Source organism: Martes martes, assembly GCF_963455335.1.
Source record: "Martes martes genome assembly, chromosome: 6".
Taxonomy (NCBI): domain Eukaryota; kingdom Metazoa; phylum Chordata; class Mammalia; order Carnivora; family Mustelidae; genus Martes; species Martes martes.
Genome location: NC_137893.1, coordinates 137,679,792 through 137,704,625, shown reverse-complemented (window position 1 = coordinate 137,704,625; position 24,834 = coordinate 137,679,792). Strand labels below are relative to the sequence as shown.

Here is a 24,834-nt window from a genome sequence, read left to right as displayed (position 1 = left end):
CTGGAGAGCGTTTGCTTGTTCATCACGGAGAACAATGGTAGGAGTTAAATAGTAACAGGTTGAAGTGTCAAGAAGTATCTAAAAATACAAATTCTCTATTGTTTGCGGCTCTTGCAATAAGGCAAGGTCTCTTTGTGTGTTGGATGTGTCTCTGCTTGCTGGGAGTTCAAAATGCTTTGGATAAAGAATGTTACAGAGTGTAATTTGTGACAGAAGATGTGCCCCGATTGTTTGTTTAGTATTCCAGAGGATGTCTGCAGGTCTGAACACGGAAAAGAACAGCTTTGTTTGGAAAATACAGTAGGAGCGGTACAAGAAAACTGAATTAAGTAAAGAAACTTAGGGAGTGCATCTCTGATTGATGATGCTTCTTATTTGCTCTTCATTATTCCCTGTGAAGGCATAAAAACTATGAAATTGCATTTGGAAACTAGATTAAGATAAATGGCTTCTCAGATTTTTTTTTTTTACCTTAGCTCTTTCCAATTTTCTTCGTAAAGCATATAGTCACTATATAAAGAGTCTGTGTTTATTACATTAAATCTTCCTAAAAAGCGTGCCCTTGAGGTTTGATTTTAAAAATTAGTTTAGAAGATACAGAAGCAGGGCATACCTGCTAACCATGTTAAGGTATTTATTTTATATGCCCACTTATTTTTATTATTTTATAGAGCAATGGAGTAAAAGGGAATGGAACATTATTTTTCTTAAGGCAGTTTTTTTTCTCCTATCACCCTACTCTTTTTTCTCCAGGCAGAGTTTACTGTAGTCGCATTTGAGCTATTGTGTTATTCCTCCAAATATTTTTTTAAGTGAGTTTTCCTTTTTTTAATTTTTTATGATTTTTTATTTATTTATTTGACAGAGAGAGCGATCACAAGTAGGCAGAGAGGCACATGGGAGCAGAGGGGAGCAGGCTTCCCACTGAGCAGAGAGGCCTGTGCTGGGCTCCATCCCAGGACCCTGAGATCATGAGCCGAAGGCAGAAGCTCAACCCACTGAGCCACCCAGGTGCCCCACTCCAGATATTTTTATCAGGGACTCATAGATACACATGCGTCTCTATTAACTAGACTGCAAATCTGAAATAAGGAACTGTTTATTTGTTTAACTCTGGCACCTAAGTCAAGGCCATGAACATTATCGGTCGAGTGACTGAATCAGTCAGTCAGTCAATGAGTCAGACACCTACTGTGTCCCTATCATTGTCTTAGACACAAGGGAAAATATCTAAGATAGGATGTGATCATATTTGCTCTAATCGGGCCCAAAATTTAGCTGGGGGTTAGAATAGCTCTCATGATGAAATAATAGTGGACTGCAACCCAAAGAATAAAATAAATATCCATGAGTCCATACTGATATAAGTAAATAATTGAATAAGTAAATTGGTAGGGCAAAAGAATTCTCCTTATGGAAGAATTCCAATAAATAAACAAATAAATGAGAGGCATCATTAGAACCCATAGCTGTAGATGCCATAGGAAAGTTCCACCGATGAATGCTAGCGTTGGTGGGCCAAAGATTAAGGAGAAACAGCATATTTGTAGCATCGTAAAGTATCTCCCTCCAAAATACTTAGTACTTACAAAAAGAAGTAGGTAACTCCACCTGGAGAATCCTGACGGACTCGCCTTAACTAAGTGAGTAAGTTTTAGGGTCACCAATAATGCATACCAACATTGGGTGCCCCTTCATGGGAAATGCTGAGAAGGACACACCGCTGCTGTGGTGTCCTTCCCATTCCTATGTCATCCCACTCTAATCCAGAGAAAATGGGCAACCCAAATTGAAGAACATTCTAGAAAATGGTTGATGATGAGTACTCTTTGAAAGTGTCATGGTCTTAAAGATAAGGAAGGATTGAGGGACTGCACAGATTGGAGGAGACAGGATGTGTATATGTCCTGTGAAAACCTAAATGGGCTCCTAAAACAGAACAAGGATGTGAGTGGAAAAACTGGTGAAATCCTAATAAATTCCATGGTTTAGTTGGTAGTGTTGACCAGGCTTAATGTTCTAGTTTTGATCATTGTCCCATGATTATGTAAGACTTGAACATGAAGCCTGGTGCTGGGGACAAGATAACTCAGTACTATTTTTGTGGCTGTCTATAAACCTAAAAGTACCTTTATGAAAATCTAGCTGAGGACACAGTACCTATCCCCAAGAAGCAATACATGACCATATACGACCAAGAATTTGCAGTAGGCGAGGCAGGTGTGTGTCAGTGAGTGTTGAGAGGAAGAGGGTATGGCTGAAGGGGTGAAGGGTCAGGGCAAGTTCCATGGGAGAAGCACCTTGAAAGGAGGTGTAGAGAAACAGGGATAGGTGTGGGGGCACCTGGGGGGCTAAGTTGGTTGAGCGTTCAACTCTTTATTTCCACTCAGGTCATGATCTCAGGGTCGTGAGATCGAGCCCTATGTCAGGCTCCATGCTCAGCGGGGAGTCTTCTTGAAGATTCTGTCCCTCTCCCTCTGCCCCTTACCCCCTATGTGCTCTCTCTCACTTTCTCTCTTTCGAATAAATAAATAAATATATATTTTTTAAAAGACAAAATAGGGATGGATCTAGGAGCAGGGACAAAGGCTTGAGGAAGGGATGTAGGCCACCTGTGTGGGAAAGGTGGAGAGGCCGGCCGAGGGATGTGTGCATTGTTGCTGGAGATCAGCATGGAAGGAAGCTGGACCCGAGGGGAGGACAGAGTAGAGGACCACTAAGATGTGGCATTGGAGTTTGAAGCTCATGGGGCAGGTGACATGGTTGCAAGTTCTTGCTCAAGGAAGTGACACAGTGAGCTGGTACATATATAAAATTGGCAAAAGCATGTCGAGCTGGCTGGGACTCGGGAAAGATGAGGATAGGTGAGTTAGGAGTGAGAAATAGGTAATGAGGCCTTGCAGATGCCGCCGCCCAGCAATGGTCCAACCTACCGAGTTTTTCAGCATTACAGTGGCCAGTGAGCCCTTGGACTGCATCTCCGTTGAGCTATTGGCAGACAAAGTTCCTAAGACAGGAGAGAATTTTCCTGCTCAGAGCATCGGGGAGAAAGGATTTGGTTATAAAAGCTTCCTGCTTTCACAGGATTATTCTGGGTTCTCTGCACTGGGGTGGTGACGTCACTCGCCATCATGGCCTGGGAGGCCAGTCCATCAGCGGAGAGAAAGTGGATGATGAGAATTTCATCCCAAAACACACGGGGCCTGGCGTCTTGTCCGTGGCAGATGCTGGACCCAACACAAATGGTTCCAGGGTGTTCATCTGCCAGGACTGAGTGGTTGGATGGCAAGTGTGTGGTCTTTGGCAAGGTGAGCGAGGGCAGGAAGACTGGGTCCAGGAATGCAGCGCTTTGGGTCCAGGAGTGGCAGGACCAGCAAGAAGATCACCACTGCTGACTGTGGACAAATGTAAATCTGACTTGTGTGTTATCTTAGCCACCCGAACGTTCCTTCTCTCCTCAGGAGAGCCCCCCATCACCCCCAACTGCTCCAAACATCCTGTAAGCTGTGTGTTCTTGCTAGGGTCCTGTGGATCCATATTTTCCTTACTCCCCTCCAAGTGCAGCTGGACTGCAGAGTTAACTAAACAGTATCAGACCTCTTCTCACAAGAGGCCCTAAGAAGCTATTCATCTGAGGCCTGGGGTGAGGCTGGAGGGTCAGGAAAAAGAAGCAGGAGCCTATCTAAAAGCATTTGAAGACATAGACTTGTAGAACTTAGTGGTGGATAGATGTGGGGCATGAAGAAGGAGAAGTCAAAGATGATTCCCGGGTCAAGGTCACAGGACAGACAGGTGATGCCGGTGTCTGTAATTGAAATAATTCCATTAGCAGGTATTTGAGGACGTACATTGAGGAATTATGTATTCTAGGCAAAGAAGGGGGATGAAAAAGCTGCCAGTGAAACAAGAACAGGAAAGCCCATGGCTTGAGCTGGGCCGAATGGCGTCATAAGTGAGCAGCTCAGACCCACCTGCTGGGGAGGGGGTGGTGGTCCCTGTCCTCCAGAAGAAACGAAGGGAGGGGATTTGAGGCAATTGCTGTCTTCCTAACAGCAGTCATGGACAGTGTTAGCGTTTTTTTTTTTTTTCAAGTTGACATTTCTCTCTGCTCAATAAAGATGTCAAGCCTACTGTTCAGTCTACTCACCAAAAACCCTATTAAATCACCATTCTGCTTGGAAAAACCCCACACGTACTCTTTGAACTCTGCCAAGATAGATATCTCTGGGTCCCAACGGTCCCAGACACAAAAGTTAAAATAACAGAAGAGCCCAAGGAACTTTATAGAAAAAATAGAAAATTAAGGTGGGGTGCCGAAGGGTTAGGCTCCCGATCTTTTGGCACTGTGTCTTCTGGACTTGTTCTATATAATGGTGCCCATCGGGCAGACCCTTCGTTAATGTTCTTCTGGACAGATTCGGCTGTGTTCTTCTCTTGGGCTTGTCCCTTCTCTGTGTTACTTAGCAAAGGGTTTCTGTATCCTTCATTCTTTTGTTTTCATCATTTATTTCACAATTTTCCACTTATGCCTCAAAGATGACTATATATATGTATGTATATATATATACATGTCCATAAATGTATGTGTGTATATATATATGTGTGTGTATATATATATGTGTGTGTGTGTGTGTATATGTGTGTGTGTGTGTGTGTGTGTGTGTGTGTGTGTGTATATATATATATATATATATAATTTTTTTTTTTTAAATCTCTGCCACAAGCTGGTAGCCTTCTCATCAGCAGCTATGAGCTGTTACCACACAGTCGGAATCAGTCTTGGGGCTTGACTAACATTAGGCTTGGGGCCGAAGAGTGGGTGTGGGTGTATTCACTTCGTACTCCCTTGGACTTACGCATTTGATTATGGCTGGTAGTAACTGGATTTATGTATTAAAAGCCTTTGCAGGTTATTTCCATTCCTCTCCCAATCAACATTCTTTTAAAGTTATGTTTCTTAAACATTGAGTTCTTACCCCCCCTTTTTTTTATATTAGTCAATGGTTAGACAAAAAGAGACCATAAATAGACATTTGATTGAGAAAAGGAAGCTGAAGACGAAGTCAGCCCCTTTTGGGGTTCCCTGGACGTGGAAATAGCTCGGTATTCTTACAGGCGTGCAATTGTGGTGGTTCCGATTCTGGTGCAGAATGACGCGTTGCGTATCACTTTTGCAGCGTGTAGACGTCCGCTCCAAACATCTTCTTAATGATGAGAGCACTCCATGAACTACAAATTGCCTACGGTGTTACTTAAGACATGGTTTAAATGGCAGTGTGTTTCATAATACGAATAGGTGTTTTGTGTAGAATTAAAAAGAACTGATGTCTTTTGTAGAGTAGACATGGGCAGTGACACTCTATGGGGTGACCACGAGGTCCCCTCTATTTTCAAACTAGCAGGGTGACGAATCTTTGTATGGTCTTTGTGTGGACGTCAGTATTTGTTTCATAGGGAATATAGTTCTATATTTTAATCATGGTCAGTGCTTCCATGTAAAGGTGCTTCCTTTGTCCACTGGTTCTTCCCACAGAGCCATATACACCAGTCAGCGCCGTATCAGAGTGCCCGATGCGTCCGAGTAGAGTGCATTTGCTACAGTGGCTGTCCGCTTTTCCTTTAGTGGCAGAAGTCAGTGTCATATGCTGAATTTAGGGAATGATTTGGGACTTAATCTCAGAAGGTTGTAAGGTGAACGAACACAGGCACAATCCCTGCTCTGTAACCCTCAGCGGAGCCCCATAGGGATTGAGAAATCTATCAGGCTATCCTTTGTCACAGAGTTCATACAAGCATATTATACAGGGTAATCCTTTTTTTTTTTTTTTAAAGAGAGAGAGTATGAGTGAGGAGGGGAGGGGCAGAGGGAGAGAGAATCCCAAGCAGGCTTCATGCTCCGTGTGGAGCCCAAGGCAGGGCTCGATCTCACAATCCGGAGATCATGACCTGATTTGAAATAAAGAGTCCAAGGCTTAACTGACTGAGTCAGCCAGATGCCCCTATGCAGGTCAATTCTTTAATTTTTCAGGATGCCGCATGGGAAGTGAATGGTCACTTAACCTCTCGGACCTTTCAGAAATGCAACAAAGAGAGGAGAGTGGAGAGTGCCAAAAAATTGCCGCGGAAGAAGCAAGGATAGAGAGCCAAGTCTTAGGAATGAACAAAATCGAAGTTCTGTCGTTATTTAGAGCTTGTACTCTACCCTGTAACCTTCAATAATGTAATAAGAGGGATACGTTCCGAGTAAAAGGTGGGCGTGGTCGCGGCTCCCTTCCCTTCTTTACTGTCATCTTTTCTTCCCGAGCTTCTCTTCTCCCCCTTCCCTGTGAAAAGTAAACCGAGTGAGTAAGAATGAAGTGAGCAAGCTGTTTTAACAGCTTTCACGTGATGTCACTTCTGTGAAATTTGTCATAACGTGAATATGATCCTAGTTTTCTTACCCAGTACACGTACTTTCGTGACCCTCACCTACTTAGGAAATCTTTAAATAGTCAGAAGAAGACTTCTCAAGGAGAAGAGTGACCTGCAGAATGGTTCTATACTTGTCCCAGTAGATGAGACCCTGAGATGCCCGGAGCCCCGACGGCTCGGCAGGACACTGACAGTAAGGTTAATAACGTAATGAGTTCAAAATAAAATAAAATAAAAAAATAACGTAATGAGTTCACTTACCCAGTTCCCCAAGTGGATTAAAGGCAATAGGGGGCTTTTTAGTGTTAACTGTATTGACCATGGTAAAGCACGTGGAAAAACTAGAAGCATTATAAAATCTCAGTGGTGTGGGGTCATTCTTTTTTTTTTTTTTTTAAAGATTTTATTTATTTATTTGACAGAGAAATAGAGAGCATAAGCAGGGGGAGTGGCAGGCAGAGGGAGAGGGACAAGCAGGCTTCCCACTGAGCAGGGAGCCCCATGCAGGGCTTGATCCCAGGACCCTGGGATCATGACCCAATCTGAAGGCAGAGGTTTAACTGACTGAGCCACCCAGGGGCCTTGGGCCATTCATTTGAAGAGACCAACCAACCTAGTGGATTATTCGGGGTGGGTGAACATAAAGGACCTTTCCCCAAGATGCAACAAAGAAAGGCACAGAAAGCAAGAATGGTGCATGAAGAATGCCCGCTGGTGAGAGTTAACTTCCAGGATTCACAGTTGGGGCGGAGGTATCCATGGGGTGGAGACCCCCAGACCCAGAGTCCTTCCATCTCAGGGATCAGCCTTTCCCTAAGGTCACTGGGACACCTGAAGTTTCCTCTGCAGCAGTTGCGGGGAAGAGCGAGTGAGAGATCTCATTGGAGATTTAATAATGGAAGAGGTGGACATCACTCTCTTTCCTGTTCCCTTGGCCAGATTTAGCCAAATGGACACACCGAACAGCCGGGAAAGGTGGGGAATGCCAACCTTTATGCCTTGGGAGGATAAGAAAGCCGGTGTGGGAAACACTAACCAGCCTCTGCTGGGTACGGGCTGCCTTCTTGAGCCTGATGTCATCCTTCAGCTCCGTCCCAGCTGCGCTTGGGGGCACCCCTGGGGGAGTACCCGGTTCTTGGCAGAACAGCACAGCTGCACCCTCGGAAAGTCAGGAGCCCACTGAATCGGTGTGTCAGGACTCCTCATTCTTCAGACCATCTTCCTCTGAACACGCATTCCCTGATGTTCTCTTCAGTGGGAAAGAGAACAAGCAATCGTGTGCGGCTCCACAGGGACAGGAAGGGAACTTTCTAAATACCGCCCCTAGGAGAGGGCACCTCCGCCCCCATCCTGGGCTTTAATCTGTGTCGATTGGTGAGGAAACTGCTTCTCCTTAAGTTCTTCCAACTGTACTTGCAGGGTCCTGTTCCTGTTAACATAGCTAAATTCCATAAGAATTTCTGAGATTATCCCAGTCCTTCCACCTGTCTCGTTATCCCTGTTCTATATATACTGAGAGCCTGGTTTCCCCCCATTGCACTCTCTGGAGATGGTATCTCCCACCAAACTCGGAAGCAAGCGTTTACTGAACTGAACTCTCTCTGTAAGCCCTTGTCAGTCATCTGAGCACAGGAAGGGGAGTATGGGGGTGGGGGGAGGGTCAACTATATAAAATTATTTGGGTGCTCTCTTCCGTGGGTTGGGACGAAGTATTTAGATAGAGGGGTTCGAATGAAAGTGGGGCTGGAAGTCTATCAAGAGAGGCAGGCGGATGCCCGAAGAAAACTTTGGAAGGTCCAGGTGAGGAAGGAGAAACCTTCTGCCCCCTCCCCGCAAACTCCTCTTGATTTCTGGATCTGTTGTTCCCTGCTCAACATGGGGACGACTTGCTTAAGAGCTGTCAGTACCAGAATTTGTCAACATTATGGGCTTAATAGCTCTTGTTTGCCTTCCTACAAAACAAAGCACTATTTATAAACTTTGTTTCTCTGCGAAAATGGGTTTGGAGTTCCAACTGACTGACTTACAAATGAACTTTGTGTGCACAGATCATTCATAAATTGAGGACTGCCTGTACTGGGCTTGTAACCCAGAGATAACATTTATCTGTGCTTTATCAGTATGGGCTTGTCAAGTTAACTTATGTTTACTCTTTTCTGCATTCATTTTGATGATAGCCCTGCTCTTAAAATTTAATACTGTCTTTATGTTTGGAGAAACATTTCCTTTGGAGGTGCCTCAAATATTCTTGTGAATTGGGAGAGCGATTTTATTTTATCTACCCATTTATCTTTAATACGATTCATGGCTATGAAAATCTTTTCTGCAGCGAGTCTGTAAATTGAGAAAAAATTGAGAACCATTTAGAGGAAGTGGGGGAAAAAAGAGTTCTTTGCTCATATTACCCCAGTTTGTCAGATATCTTGCAATATAATTACTGTGTTGGTTTGTAAAGGTTAAAGAACACTGAAGTTTAGAATTCTCTTTTGTGTATGTGTTCTGCACATACACGGGCAAAAAAATCCAACACATCAAAGCAAAATGCCTTGTTAACATAAAAGTTCTGAACGGTTTATAGTTTGTCGACACAGAGACATAATTCACGGATTTTACATTTGCTTTTACAAATATCTGATGAACCAGTTATTTGCTCCAAGGAGCCAATTTGCAGATTACAGACCTTGTTTATCTCAAGTCTGTTTACAGGTGTAACGCCTGCACAGAACTATTCTTGCTGGCCTCATACGGTAAAGCAAAAAGGTGGAACCCTGGTCTTAGAGCTGCTCCTTCTTAGGGAACTTAGTATCCATATACAAGTGAAAAATTCTGCTGTTAGCAGAGCAGCTGACAGAATATGATCACAAATGTTACTGATGCTGTTCTGTTAGGAAGCAGAAATAGAATGCCCAGGATGGTGCAAGCTTGTCACAGTTAGATTGTCAGGGCGATGTGCTGCTGCATTGAAAAGAATACTTTGTTCCCCCCTCACACACGCACCCCTGCAATGGTAAGAAACTGCTTCAGCTGTTACTCTGATTTGCACTTGAGGCTCAGATGCTGATGCTAGTGTAGTTGAAATTTAGTGACTAGCAGTCATGTTTAATGGTCTTCCCCTCATGTGGCCCTTGCTGGAAACATTTCCTTTTAGTTTCAAGTTTATGTATTTTGTTGTATCTTTTGCTGGTTCTTCTTTACTGTCAAAACAACCAGAACAATTGTGATGTCATGATCTTTCTGCCCTCCCCAGTGTGCAGTCACTTTCTCCCAAATTGTTCTCATAGATTTCAGGCACCTTTGTGTTAAGTGATCAGTAATTGACTAATACTTTTGAAAGGGTTTAACAGAAATTGAACTGCAGAGCTATGGTTTAATACAAAGAAGCCTACATGGGTGAGAAAGAAAGCCCTTTATGAGCTGGAGATTACTATAGAAAAGTCAGGCATTATAATTAAATACTGTCAGGTTATTACTGAGCATTGAGTGTCAAAACGTATTAAAGGCAACTTATATTTTCCCCATAAGTACACTGCTTATAATGTTCCAAGTGGAGCTCGCAGTTTTTCCGATACAGAAAGGGAGTGTTTGGTGGAATCCGGTCTTAAAATGCCAAAAATAGTTGTTACTGAAGGAAGAATTCTTGAAGCTACCTCCTTAAGACCCCACAAGAAACATGGTACCATTTGAATTTTTGAGCCTTAGTTGAATGAAAGCAGAATAAGGCACTGTCCTTCTTATATCTGGATGCAACAAACAAACAAACAAACAAAAGAAAAACAAACCAGGAAATGCTGAATGTAGAATAGAAATCATTAAGTTTAATGGATTTTTGTTTTATGAAGAGCTTGAGCTTACAGCTTTCTGGATATCTGGAGATCCATGAAAGCTTTGCTGTTATTATTCAACTTAAATCTTATATAATCTGCTCTTAACTTCCAATGTCATGAAAAATCTTTTTTCTCAGGGCGCCTGGGTGGCTCAGTGGGTTAAAGCCTCTGCCTTTGTCTCAGGTCATGATCCCGGGGTCCTGGGATTGAGCCCCGCATCAGACTCTCTGCTCAGCAGGGAGCCTTCTCCGCCCCCCAGCCCCCCCCCCCGCCCCACCTGCCTCTCTGCCTACTTGTGATCTCTGTTAAATAAATAAATAAAATCTTTTTAAAAAATCCTTTTTCTCCCTTTCTGGAGACCTCCCCACCCCACCACCCCCCCCCACCATGCCCTGCCAGCTTGAGTCTTGTAGGTTTCAGCACTGATAGTATTTGGATTCATTCGTAGATTATACACACCAAATGGGGTTGGCACCTCTTCATGAAAATTGGACCCAATGGGCTACTTACAGTCACTGAATGTACTTGTCTCCGTGGAAGTTTATGTATTACAGCTGACATGCCACTGACCAGAGTAACCTGTCATAAAACGTGGGACTTCATCATCTGTTCTGTGCCTTTGGTCCTGAACCTTGAAGCTGAAACACATGAAGAGACTTTATTGACATTTATTTTATTTTTTTTTTAAGATTTTATTCATTTATTTGACAGACATATCACAAATAGGCAGAGAGGCAGGCAGAGAGGAGGAAGCAGGCTCCCCGCTGAGGAGACAGCCTGATGTGGGGCTCGATCCCAGGACCCTGGGATCATGACCTGAGCTGAAGGCAGAGGCTTTAACCCACTGAGCCCCTCAGGCGCCCCAACTTTATTGACATTTAAAGAGACCCGATTAACCCTATGGAGTAAAATGGTTTTCGTGGAAGTCTCTGAGAAATACTTTTGTGTTCGATTCCTGGAATGTTCGAAGACTACAGCCGGGTGTGCTTTTTGGGGTCAAAAGCCAGCATTATCCAGAGGCCTTTCAGAGCCGTGCAGACATACTCTTTGCTGTTGTATTTTGTTATCGTGATGATTATGATTGCAAATGAATAAATGGGGATTCTGGTTTTTTGACCGAAGTATTCCCTTAAAAACACTGCTGACTTTTGTGAAAAACATTGATTTCCTGGAACCGATAATACTACGGGCTTGCTTTCTGTAGGCAGAGTTATTGGTGTGTTTATCAGATAAATCAAACATCAAATGGGCCATGGGGAGTGGTTTTTCAATACCTTATCCTTGCAATTTGTTCCCTAAAGAAAATCATGTTGCCTATTAACTAGAGTGGTCTGGAGAAAGCATTGCTTTTAGGGCCCCCGTCCTCGTGATGTGGAGAAGCCTAAAACCAATGCTCCCACACGCACCCCATCGGTATTTTTTCATAAGCTTGAAACTAGGTATGAAAAGGCCTGTCCACTGAAAGCTTTTGCCTGAGAAGATCACCCAGAGATTGATTTCTAACCACTGTGCTCATGGGGAAACCGAACGCAGTAGCCAGGACTGAAAGAAGCAGCTAGAAAGAAAAAGCAAAATGACCTCCCCGGCACCTGCCTGACAATGTCCCCAGAGGACGACGATCGATGTCTTCTGATATTCACAGTTAAAGAAATTGCTGGAATTCCGCATTGCATATGCTCTGCCCATCAAGACCTCTCACCCAGGCAAGACAAATGCTCTTTATTCAGGAGGTGGGAAGCAGGAGGCGTTCAGAGCTGTATAGCTAACTTTTTTTTTTTTTTTTTTTTAACGTACAATCTTTCATTGTTGCTATGTTTGCAGAGCTGGGCATCTGTCATCACCCCCCAAAGAACTCCTGGTGCGTTAGCCGTCACTTCCCATCTCCCCCAGCCCCTCACCCCCAGCTCCTGGCAACCACTAGTCTGTTTTCTCTGTCCGTAGATTTGACTGTTCTCGACGTGTCACGTAGATAGAATCAGGCAGTATGTGGACTCTCGTGTTTGGCTCTGGCACTTAACATAATGTTTCCAAGCTCCGTGCCCCCGGGAGCACGCACGCCACGGTGATTCCTTGCTAGGACTGAATTCTGTTCCGTTCCGTGGAGGTGCTACATTCTCCTGACCCACTCGTGAGCTGACAGCCATTGACCGTTGCTCCTTCTTGGCTCTCATGAGTCATGCTGCCATGAACATTCCCAGACAAGCTTCTGGGTGGGCATGCTTTCATTTCTTGATGTAGCTGACGAGTAGGCATTTATAAATGAAGATAGTAAATGATTCCCCCCCCCACCCTGCTGTCATTTGTTTGTTTCACTGTTCTCTCTTCTAACCTATCTCACTCTCCTAAAAATGATTTTCCTTAAGCAGGTGGTTGTTAGAAGAATAAGAACCTCAATGAATTTTTCACCACTCCCAGCCACCAGACTCTCTCCTACACACTGGATATGTGTTCCAGCATTTCTCAGACGGCTTCACTTTCCAGACGCCAGGGCTGGGGTGTAGATGGGCTTCCTCAAACCTGAAGTGATTGAACTGAGAAGTGGGAGGAGCTGGGATTGGGACCCACATCTATTTCACTCTTCATCACAGTGCTGTCTGCTGCCTTCCCCGTCCTAAGATTAACCACCTGTTCAGGCTCCTGTTCCCCTCTCAGAGAACTCACTTTCTGTACTTGAGCCTCCCCTCCCTCTGATTTGGTTGTGAAAACTAAGAAATGTGGCTCAGGACCCTTTATCATACGCCCAAGGACTGGAGCGGGCATCCGTATTCCCCCTTGATAAAGTGATCATTTCCTTCTCTGTTTGAGTGAGGGGCTCAGTCCAGCCCAGCCCTTCTTAGGCTCTGCGCCGATACTCTGTCTCCTCACCTGAGCCTCACCTCCTTCATGCCAGACCCACACATCCTGCCACCACGACAGCCTGTTTGCTCCCTCGAGCCGACACTGCTTTATACCTGTCCACATCCAAAAACCTCAAACTCTACAACGCCCTTCTCTGGGCACAGCTTGGGGTCCCCTGCTTTTTCCTCCCAACTGCTGCCCCTCCCGCCCACTCTCTTCGAAACTTACCACCACTCCTGCTTTCTACAGAGGAATAGTTACTCCTCTTGCTTTTTGAAACTCTCGAGACATAAGTCCTTCACTGGTCTCTTCTCTTCCGTTCTGTGCGTTGCCCCAGTCCCATGGCCTCAGACGTAGCAGTGGGGCTGACCTCCAGGATCAGATACACTGTGCACCAGACAATGTGAGCCATCAGGAATTCAGGAGGCCAATTGAGCAGGAAGCCTGAGTTCTATAGGATGTTTCTTGAAATTCTTTTGATTTTTCATTTCTGGGAGTTTCTCTAAGTTATGCACAAGCCTCTTAACTGCTCATTCCCTCCTTCATGAACGCAGACGGGAACACGAAAGGGTCATTTTTCTCATCTATAGGACAGGAGGTTGAAATTTGGGGCTAAAACAAAGTTGTGCATTACCTGTGAATTTCAGCCACCTCTGTCCTCCAGCCTGCGAGGTGGACAATGGAAAAAAGGCCTCTAATGGCTGAGAAGGTCATAAATGGGGAAAGATAGGACAGACGTGTGTCTTCAAGGGAATCCAAAAAGTTCCACTTGACAGAAGAGGTGAGGACAAATGGATTTTCTACAGTCTCTGGGAGAGGGTTAAAATGAACAGTTTTGTTTGAGTCTGAAAGCGCTTTACGTTTGCTGACCGGTCCATTCTGCCTGAGCGCCAAGGGCTCCTTCGCAGGGGAATCGGAAAGGAGCCAGGCGGGTACAGATTGGTCTCCATCCTCCTGTCCTTGCCCCCCTACACACACACCACCCCCTTAGAACAAGTGCATTAAATTGGTCTCCATCCTCCTGTCCTTACCCTCCGCCCCATACGCCACCCCCTTAGAACAAATGCATTAAGGGAATGTATGATGAATTCATTACAGTGTTTATCAGGACGTTTTTATAGCTCTTTTGTTCTAAACTTAAGTGATGGCCAAAGAGAGACTTAATAATTCAGTAAGTAGCAATAGGCAAGTCTTAGAAATAGGCAAAATCGGACTTTTTGGTGTCCCGAGGATAGATCTAAACAAACCTCCTGAGTTGGGACATGTCCAGCTGTTGCACTGGTCATATTTGAGTGAATTATGAAGGTGGAATTATCCTCCTGGGGGTGGAGGGTAGCCCTGCCCACTGTGGGCGTGTGGGGGTGTGTGGGGAGAGGGCGAGCTCACCAAAGCCTCACGCATCAGAAGCTTCACTGACTGAATCCATCTGTTTTGCAGAAAAGTCGAGTCAGCCTCCTGGATGGTCACTGGATGGTGAGGGGTTTTCTTTAATTATTAGCTTTTTTCTGAAATATAACTATATTAAAAATAACCCCCAAACCTCTCGCACATTCGATCCCATATTTTGTTTATTTCATATTTCAGTGTCCTTGCCATACTTGTTTTCTTTCTTTTAACTAAGAGAATTAACTAATTTGTTTTAAATCCCTAGAAGTATAAAAGGTGCCCTATAAATGTCCAAGGAAAAATAAGTTTCTTAGTTACGCTCCCGAGTCATCAAATTCACTCCTAGAGGCAGGCTCCATTACTGTTTTCTTTCCTTAGCATTCACGTAGCCTGAAATACCTTTCAGGATATTTTACAACTACATAAGCAAAAATATGTTTGTTAAAAAAAAACAAAAAACCATAATGTTTACACCATGCAAACTGTTCTTATTTTATTTTATTTTATTTTATTTTTTTGTAACCTAATCGTGTATCCTGGAATGTCTTTTTGTCAGAACATAGAGAGCAGCCTTACTCTTTTTAGTATCTAAATAGTATTCGGTTGTATGGTTTTGCTACACTCTGTTCCGGTCCCACATTGATGGACTTTTGCTTGTTTGCAATTATTTGCTGCTATGAACAATGCTTGGGTGAATTACTTTCTATAAATAGCATTTTATATGTCAGCAAGGATCTCTGGAGGAGAAATTACTCAAGTGGAATTGTTGGATCAAAAGGAATGTGCAGTTTTAATTTTGATAAACCTTGCCAAATTGCCCTCCAATTTGGCATCTGCATTAATGTATGCTCCCACCAGCGCTGCGTGAGTGCGCCTTTTCTCCACAGACAGTGTTATTAAACTTCATGGTCTGTGCCAATCGAAGAGGTGAAAAAATACTATCTTTTAGTAGTTTTCATGTGAGTTCGCTCATTACAGTGATGATTGAATATGTTTTCACATGTTTAAGAGCCATTCCTATTTGCTTTTCTGAGAATTGCATGCTGACATTCATTGCCCGTGTTTTCCCGGGTTTTTGGTCTTTCCAGCAAATTGACTTTTAGGAGCGCTTAGTAGTTCAAGCGAATTCGTCCTTTTGTCTTGTGCTTTTTAATTTTCCCATTTATTTTTGGACCTATTTTCTTTATGCAGGATTTGTTTTTAAAATCATGTAGTCTTACCACATTTTGTTCTCTGGCTTTCTGCTTTTTTTTTTTCTTTTTAAGATTTTTATTTATTTATTTGACTGAGAGATAGAGAGCACAAGTAGGCAGAGAGAGAGGGAGAAGCAGGTTCTCCACTGAGCAGGAAGCCTGAAGTGGGACTTGATCCCAGGACACTGGGATCATGACCTGAGGTGAAGACAGCCGCTTAACCAACTGAGCCACCCAGGCACCCTCCGCTTTTTGATATGCATAGGCCTTCTCCAGTCAAACATTATGTAAAAAAATGGTCTCATACGTTTGCTTAGTATTTTTTAAATCATAGCTCTATGGAGCTAGAGCCCACATACCATAAAATGCACTCTTTTAATGTGTACTGTTTAGTGGTTTTAGTGCATTTACGGAGTTGGGCAACCATCACCACAATCTAATTTCAGAAAATTTTCATTACCCCCAAAAGAAACCCCATATGCATTAGCTGACAACTCCCCATTCCGCACCCCCAGCCCCCAGTAACCACTAATCTGCTTTCGTTATGGATTGGCCTCTTCTGGACACTTCTATAAGTGGAGTTATATAATTTTTAGGCTTCTGTGACTGGCTGCTTCTACTCAGCATCGTGTTTTCAAGGTTCTTTCTAGTATTTTTGTATTTTCGGTTTTTCCATTTAAATCTTTGGTCACTCTGGAATTTATTGTAGTGTAGGTTGGGAACTAGGGATCTGATTCAACTTTTTCCAAGTGGTCATCTAAGTATTGAAGGTTCCTTCTCCCATTATCGTGCACTGAATTCAGTATGTGTTTGAGTTTATGTATTTTTTTTTTATTGATCTTACTTGCTGTTCCTGTGCCAGTGCCCACTGATGTAGTTTCTGGAGCTTTATAATATGTATTTCTGTTACCTGCTATACTAGTCTTTCCTTATTGCTTTTTGCATCGTTTCTCTGGATATTCCTTCCTATTTATTTTTCCATGTGAACTTCAGAGTTAACTTCCTCATGGCATTTTTTGACATTGTATCAAGTTTATAGATTCATTTGGGGGAGAATTACTGTCTTTCTTGATAGTGACTTCCTGTTTAAGAATAGGTAGAACTTTCCAGATGTTCCTGGCCTCTCTGTTCCTCAGTAGTGTTTCAGATTTTTTTTTTCATACCTCTTGCATATTTCGCATCCAGTTTATCATCTGAGTATCTTGGATTTTAGTTGCTGTTAAAAACGGGGCATCTTTTTACCCCTGTCATTGAGGAAGGCTATTGATTTTTGCATATGACTTTTGTTAATTACCTTATGGAATTCTCTAATGGTCTACAGTAGTTGTTCAGCTGATTTGCTCAGATCTGCAGCCACAGCATATGCAAGTAATGATTTTATTGCCTCTTTTCCAATTTTATACCCCTCCTTCCTTTCTCCTTCGTAATTAAATTGGCTAATTCCTCCGGAACAGCTTTAAATCACAGCGACAATGGTGGACAGCCTGGTGGTGTTTCTAACGTTAATGGAATGCTTCTCGTGTCTCCCCCATTAACAGAGAGGCCGCCTTTGGGGTTGAGCAGGGTTAATGTCCATTGGTGTTTGTAAGGCTTTATCATGAGCAGAGAGCAGTTTGGAAGGGCTGCCAATTCTCCTGCAGTGACGTAATGGTAGGCTGATTTTCCTTACCAGCACTGAGGACTTTGAGTGGGAAGTCCATGCTGGAAGGGAAGAAGGTGGCAATTATATCCCAATCCTCTGCTATTTTTCTTTTGCCAATCAAGTGAAAAGACCAAGGAGCTATACGAATATATAGCACCATATTTACCGATCCGTGAGGATTAGGGAAGGGCTTTCGCTAAAGGAGAAATGGAGGAGAGGAGAGAGAAAGGGATAGGGAGGAAGAAGAGGTTAAAATGTCATTTTCTTCACTGTTCCCTCCTTCCCCCCAATCAAGGCACGTGATAAACCAAAATACTTCTAGGGTCATTTTTTCCCCCCAGAATATTATGAGCCAAAGAATGGCACAAAACAGGAATTATCAGCAAACGTGATGAAGAGTTCAGAAAAGGCTCAGCAGAAACAGTGAAATCTACCATTTGTAAGCAGAAGTGACTAATAAAAGAGTTCCAAATATTGAGAAATCATTGAAGGGAAAGGCATTCCTGCTGAAACATGTTTACATGTAGATTCTTTTTGATGTTGCCATTAAGAGAGCATTTTGATCTCTCGCAAAGAAACTGGAGAGGTATTTTATGTGCTAACCCTGACCCTGACGTTACTCTAGTAATAAATACTAGGACGGGCTGTCCCTTGCATTAGCAGAATCAGAAAACAGTGACAACTGAGGCTTTGATGCTTGTTGGAAACGTTTAATATACAGAGCTGGTAGGTTGTGGTTAAAAACGAAAGGAGTTTAGGCTGACTCCACAAATGAGAGAAGCTGGTGGGTGATTTCTGGGGACTCACTGTCCAATCATCTTTGTGGTATGCAGGAAAGAGATAGTCCTGGGGAGTGAACAGACTGCCTGGGTATGCCCCCCACTCCAGCCCAGAGAATATGCACACCCCTGGCTGGTCTCATGCCAGAGCCCCGGATGTGACTTTCACACTGCACTCTGGGCATGTGTCTCAGGTGTGTCTTCTCATCTTCCTGAGGTTGGAGCAGGAGGATCTGGCTCTAACGTTTGCTGGCTGGTGAACTTGACCAAGTTCCTAAACCTCTCTGAGCTTACTTGCTCATCAGAAGTCATACCTACAATCCAGGACTTGTGCAGGTTGATTAGCGATATTGTATGCCTCTAGCATAGCACAGGGCTTTGTGGGAGCAGTCGCTCTGTAAGTGTTTAGAGGTGGGCAGAGGAGGCGGTGGAGAGAAGGAAAGAAGGAAGAAGTCCATGTGTCAGGCGCCATGATACACAGAGAATGCTGGGGAAACTCGTACAGAGAACCACATCAGGATGGGGATGGAGAAGTGTTTATTGGAAAGATTTGTCTGAGAGATGAATTATGAAGACTAAGTAGGCAACATGTTCCAGAGAGTGCAGAGAAGGGCAGTGTTTTCAAAGGCTGTCAAGGAGTCAAGGAGCCTTAAACCCAGGGAGGCATGAGTAAGAGATTATGGCCGAGGCAGTGAGAGGTTACGAGGTGGCAGACGGGAGCAGTTGTCAGACCTGGGGTTGAAGAAGGTCTTTTTTGTCTTGCTTGAAATATGGTTATGATGGGGTGGCTGGAAGCATGAGGGCACTATTGCATTCACATTTTGGAAACCTGGCAGCAGGGTCTACCTGGTGGGAGGGAGGGTGGGAGAGACTGGGGTCTGAACCACGGTGATGCTTTCTTCCATATTCCCCACAAATCCTGGCGTGGTGTCGAGCACGTAGTAGGTCTTCAGGAGAAACTTCTGGATGGACTTGAACAAAAGCTGTTGTTTTGTCTGGCATCAAATTTTCCATGATTCACTTGCTTTACCATTTATAGATTAGTCTCATGCGGATTTGATCATTTCCCCCCAAATTATCTTTTGCCCTCAGTTGAATTATCTTAAACCATGTGTGTCATGGCATAAACACACCCTAATCTACTTACAGCATGTCGTGCAAATGTCAGTGTCGTAAAAGAGATCTTATTTAAAGGGTGTTAGCCTCAAACTGCATGAAAAATTGCCACTCACAGTGTTGCCCTCTCGTACCAAAAAATGGCCCATGTGCAGAGGGATCATTGTTCCCAGCCCTAAATGCTGTAGGTTTTGCGCACACTGTCTTTCAAAAAAGCTTTCCCTTTTTTAAGATTCTTTCAAGCCTCCTGGTTCTCTCAAAGGAGAGAGCTTATAAAAGCTGTTAGTTCCTGATGGACTTCAAATGTTGCAAGTTCACTGTCTCATTTAGGGGAGATGATCCTCTCCTACTTAGGATGGCCACAGGCACAGGGCATGGAGGGTCCCGGTCAATGCCAGATACGGCAAGAGGTCATTGTACTTACCATGACTGGATGAATGAATAGAACATTGGATTGTATATTCAATCAATCCACTCACATTTTGAGATTCTACGTTTATGCCAAGTAGGTTGCTAAGGACTGAAGATGCCGAAGCAAATCGTCCCTATTCTGTGACCCTGCACGTCATCATTATAGTAGTACAGTAGGTGAACAAGTGACTGGTCGATTGCAATAGAGGAAGCATCTAGGAGGGGCCCCGACTCTCCCTTGGGAGGCCATGGGAGACTACCATGAAGATCCAGAGAGTTTCCTAAACAGGAAGAGGACTGAGGTAGATCTTAGAGAGTTGGGGGGTGATAGTTTTTATCTCTAAAAAAAAAAAAAAGAATTGGAGCATTGTGGATTTTGCTGTGGATTTATTATGGACTTTTCATATATCCATCAAAATTGACTTTGAGCCGTGGAGTGTCTGGAAGGTATGCTAGGCTACCATGATGGAACTCAATAGGGCCATTGGTCTTCTCAGACCCCAGCTGTAGGGTGTGTGTGTGTTTCCCTGTGTGTCTTGACCATGTCAATTGTCCAAGGAGCACAAATCATAGAGGCCCATGGCCCGAAAGAGCAGAAACTGGGTAATATCTCAGAAGAGATCTCCAGGTCATGGGATGTGTGCCGTTGCCGCAGGCAATGTTCCTGAAGTTGGAGCCATTGTGCTCTGTGTGGTTTTAACAGCGTAGTGTCCTATCAGCTGGGATACATGGAGTAGCCATCCCGCTCTGACAGGGAAGCCCGGGTCAGATTGCTCTCAGGGAGAATTCACTCTGTGAGCAAGGTGCTGTGTGGAGCGTGAGTGGCTGTCAGACAGGTGTGGAAATCTCGAGTGTATTTGAACAGCACCCATGTGCACCGGCAGGAGGAGACATCAAGGGGACACCGGCCCATGAGATGACATTCTGATCAGATCCTGGATAGCGGACCACAGTGGTGGCTTCTGTCACAGCCAAGAGAAACGTTGAACGTGGGCTGAAGGAGGTAGGCTTGTCGGGAGAGTATGAGCGTCTTTCTAAATTCAGTGTGTGGAGTGGCAGCCCACCTACACTCTGAATTTTTGTGTTTGGAAGCGATGTCCGGAAGAGGGAAGCGGAATTCCTGTACGTTATAAATGCTGCTTTATTCAAAACACACTGTATGAATTAATGTGCTGCTTCTCCTCTCTGGGAAAGCAAAGGTTTTTGCAATAGTGTTTCTTTTGAAGCAGCAGAGTGAAACTTTAACAGGAAAAGACTAGTTTAGTCCTATTTTAAAAGGGTCTCATGGAGGGTTGTTCACCGGTCTTTGGGGGGACGCTCTCTGCCACATAGTGTCCTAAGAATTCAGGGGCCACTTGCTCTCTAGTAATAGAATGAGTTGGTGAGAGAGATGAGCCTGGGTCATTTTGGGTCCAGGGACAAGGGATGCTTGAGATATTGAGCCATTCAAGGTTCTAACTCTGTGTTTTAATTGCTATTTCTAGAGCCAACCTCTGCAGGAGCACGGGGGCAGCTCTGATGGGCAAGAAAGTCATTCTAGCTTGTCACTGAGAGCTTGTGTCCTTGGATGATATCTAACCACACTGCCCCAGGTCTCCCACCGCGAATGCACATGTGCACGTTCCTCTCCAGGATTAGATGTCTCATACCGTTGAGAGCCCGGGCACAAGTTAGAAAGGAATGACTAACACAGATACTTTTTTCCCCCCCAATTTAAAGACATTGCTCTTTTTGCCCTGCCTCTTGAACAGGATTTCTCTGTTCCTCGTTTATGTTCAGTCTCCTCCAGGGAAATGTCAGTTTTTCAGACCTGCCACTTTGGGTAGAATCACAGAACGTTAGATCTGGAAAAGACCGTGGAGATCTAACATACACAGTTGGAAGTGCCTGTAGGATAGCCACGTAGAGACACCCAGCAGGCATTCTGGGAGGCATGTCTAGATCCTGGCTGAGAGGTCAGGGCCTGACTTGTGGGTTTGAGAGTCCCTCCCTTAGTGGCAACAGGCAGCACACATCTGGTGAGGTCGTTCCCCTGCTCACCCACTGGAAGCACCTTCACATTTTCCAGAATCATCTCCGTTACTCAGAAGGGCTTTAGAGACCCTGCATAAAACGGTCTCCATGTTTCCCTCCCACATCACCTCCCACTGCCGCCTCCCCACACATGCACCTCCAACCACAGTGGTCTGGTGACCACGTTGGGACGCACATGTTCGTCACCTCTCTTGTCTGAAACTGTTAGCTCCCCTTCCACTTCCTTCTGGAAGCCTGCTGTCATGAATTCGGCTTGTGAAAGACCAAAGGGAATCTGGTGGTCTGTCGTGATTGAGAAAGCATACTGTCTTTCACCAGTCACAGATCTCATGTGACTTGCTGAGAATAGTCTTTTCACATTTTAAGGGACATCTGAGGTAACCGAGACTGTCCTGTCTCCCAGCGCAGGCAGGTATCTATCCATTCTGACACCCATGACACATGGGTGTACTGCTTCTTCCTGCAATAAAATCAATGGGAATTTATTCAGTTTTTTCTTTTTATCCTTCAACGTACATTATTGTTTTTCCATTTTACGTATCTCCAAGGATGCTGATGTTGAATTACCCCCTTTGTAAAGTCATACCCATTTTTGAGTTAGTATGCAGAAATTCTTATTTCTCCCCACTGTCAACTCCTTGGTCTCTTCAGGCAAATTACTTAACCTCTGCCTTCATTTATCATCCATAAAGTGGGCCTAAGAGTGACACACCTGTTTTTTTAGAAGGATACATAAAACCTCAAACTGAAGCATTTCAAAAAATGTCTTAAAATGTGGAATTATAAACATAAGGCTTTATTGTTGCTACCATACTGCTTAGAGTCAAGAAAAAAGCTGAATCCTTGACAGTTTCACATCGACTGTGTCATATGATGTATTGTGTAAGAATACAGCACTTGACGTCAGAAGAGATGAGTCTATATTTGGGCTCTGTGATTTACTAGCTGTGTGTCCATTACTGAATTACCTGACCCTTTAGTTTCCTCCTCTAGAAACTGGGAATCCCGATGTGGTCACTGCCTGTTAGAATTGTTGAACAATTATAGTGCGCAATGGTCATCCTTGGAAGACCCCTTTTAAAACTGCGGAAGAGCATATTCATTTTTTTAATTTATTTTTTTAAGATTTTATTTATTTGACAGAGAGAGAGTGTGTGCACAAGCAGAGGGAGAGGGAGAGGGAGAAATAGACTCCCCGCTGAGTAGGGAACCTGATGCGGGATTCGATCTCAGGACCCTGGGATCATGACCTGAGCTGAAGGCAGATGCTTTAACCCACTGAGCCACCCAGGCGCCTCAGAAGAGCATATTTGACAGTGACCATCATGGTCCAGTCATTCTGGACTGGTTGTAGAAATAGGTCAAAAATGTATTTTGATTCCCTTTTCTGAGATACCTCTTGGCTCGTCCCAAATGCAGAAGGATAAAGGAGAGTGGAAAATGTAGCAGAGGATATAAAATTGGCAGACACTGTGAATGACTTCTGGGCAGTCCTAAGGTTGAAAGGGACCAAAGTGACATGCAGACTGCACGGGACCCCCATGGCCCAAGCGGAGGCCAGGTGCGGGAGGGAGGGCTGTGCAAAGGGCCCCGCTAACATGATAAAGCTGACCGATGCTTTGCTAGGGTCTGTCCATAGGCATGGTTTGCTTATTCTTGAGTGCTCCTCTGAGCAGCTGTGGACAAGCTGAAATGGGGGTGGCATGCTCTGTGGGACAAGAGGGACCTCATGGGGACTGGCTTGGCTTCCCTCCCTTGTCTCTCTTAAGTTAGGTGCGGATATGGCGGTGTTTTGCGTTAAATTGTGTCCCCCGCCTCCCCAGATGTGGAAGCCCTCGCCCCCTGTATCTATGAATGTGCCATTACTTGAAAAGAGGGTCTTTGCAGGTGACCCTGTTGAGATGAGGTCATTAGGACGGGCCCTAGGCCAGTAGGACCAGTGTCCTCATAAAAAGAAGGAATTTGGACATCAAGACAGAGGCTGGGAGGATGCCACATGAAGACGGGACTGAAGACGGGCCAATGAATACCAAAGATAGCCTGCCAAACACCAGAAGCCAGGAGAGAGGCCTGGAACAGATCCTTCTTTCAGGGTCTCGGAAGGTACCAACCCTACCGATATCCTGACCTTGGACCTCCAGCCTGCAGAACTGGGGGAAATAAACATCTGTTGTTGAAGCACCCCCTGCCCCAGCGTGGGGTGCTTTGGTTTATGGCCGTCCCAGAAAGTCAACACAGGCGGGTCGGCCATTTTCCCAGACCCGTCTGCTTCTCTGTGACCTTGGCCCCATCGTTCGGGTTCTATGGTGAGGTTACACATGGAAGGCATTTGTTGCCAGTGTCTAGGAAGAAATGACAAGATTTTCTGTGGTTTGGCTTTTGAATGCAAGTGCATTTAAAGCCTCTGCTCAAGGTTTGGGGGTTGACTTCGGGTGGGGTTTCTTAAACGTTGTAACGACCTCCCTCCCGTAACCTCCCCTGGACGGGAGCTTGGTGTGTTTTTTTGAGAAGGAAAAAGGATGCCATTGAGCAGCGTAGTTTGGTCCATCGCACAAAACCCTGTATTCAGTTATTATTTTTCCAGGCTTGGACACTTCCTTGAGAATATTTGGTGTTCTATTGTAAGTCCCCTTCAGTTAGGGGTTTGGCAAGTCCATGACAAAGGGAGGGAATGTTTCTTTTTTTCCTTTTCACTTTCCTTGGGCTGGCCTGTTCTTTCTCTGAAAGATGCTAAAATTCCCCCCAGGGAGAGGGCCTGCCTCTTTCCTCTTTGGGAAATGTTGATTTATATTATATGAAACATTTGTTTTTCATAGAAACTTTCATTTCAACATGTTGAAATAGTTGGTTCTAATTTATATGTGAAAAATAAATAAACGTGTCATGGAAAGGCTCTCAGGGTACAGTTACATAATAATTATGTGTGCCCTCCCCCAAAGCCTTAACATGGGAGACCTCACCTCCCTGGCGTTTCCAGAGCTCCATGGTTTCTCTCAGTTCGTCCCCAAATCTATGAGAACACGTCAGAAATAACTGTTGCGAGTTGGAGATAACTTTTGTAAGTGTGTCGTAAGTAATTGTATCTCATGGTGGCAATCTCATAGCTCTACTTAATAGCCGGGACAATTAAGGCTCAGTAAAGTGGCAAATTAAAATTAAAATTAGATTAAAATGGAGGATTTGGTCATTTCTAACCCAGC

The 24,834-nt window shown here is 44.3% G+C and overlaps 1 protein-coding gene and 1 pseudogene across 9 annotated transcripts in view; both read left to right on the top strand.

The window, feature by feature from the left end:
* ATXN1 (ataxin 1) overlaps positions 1 to 24,834 on the top strand; it is a 395,770-nt gene that overhangs the window by 166,690 nt on the left and 204,246 nt on the right. The window lies entirely within an intron of this gene.
* LOC308344418 (peptidyl-prolyl cis-trans isomerase A-like) lies at positions 2,920 to 3,411 on the top strand (annotated as a pseudogene). Its single transcript has one exon. The product of its transcript is annotated as a peptidyl-prolyl cis-trans isomerase A-like (transcript).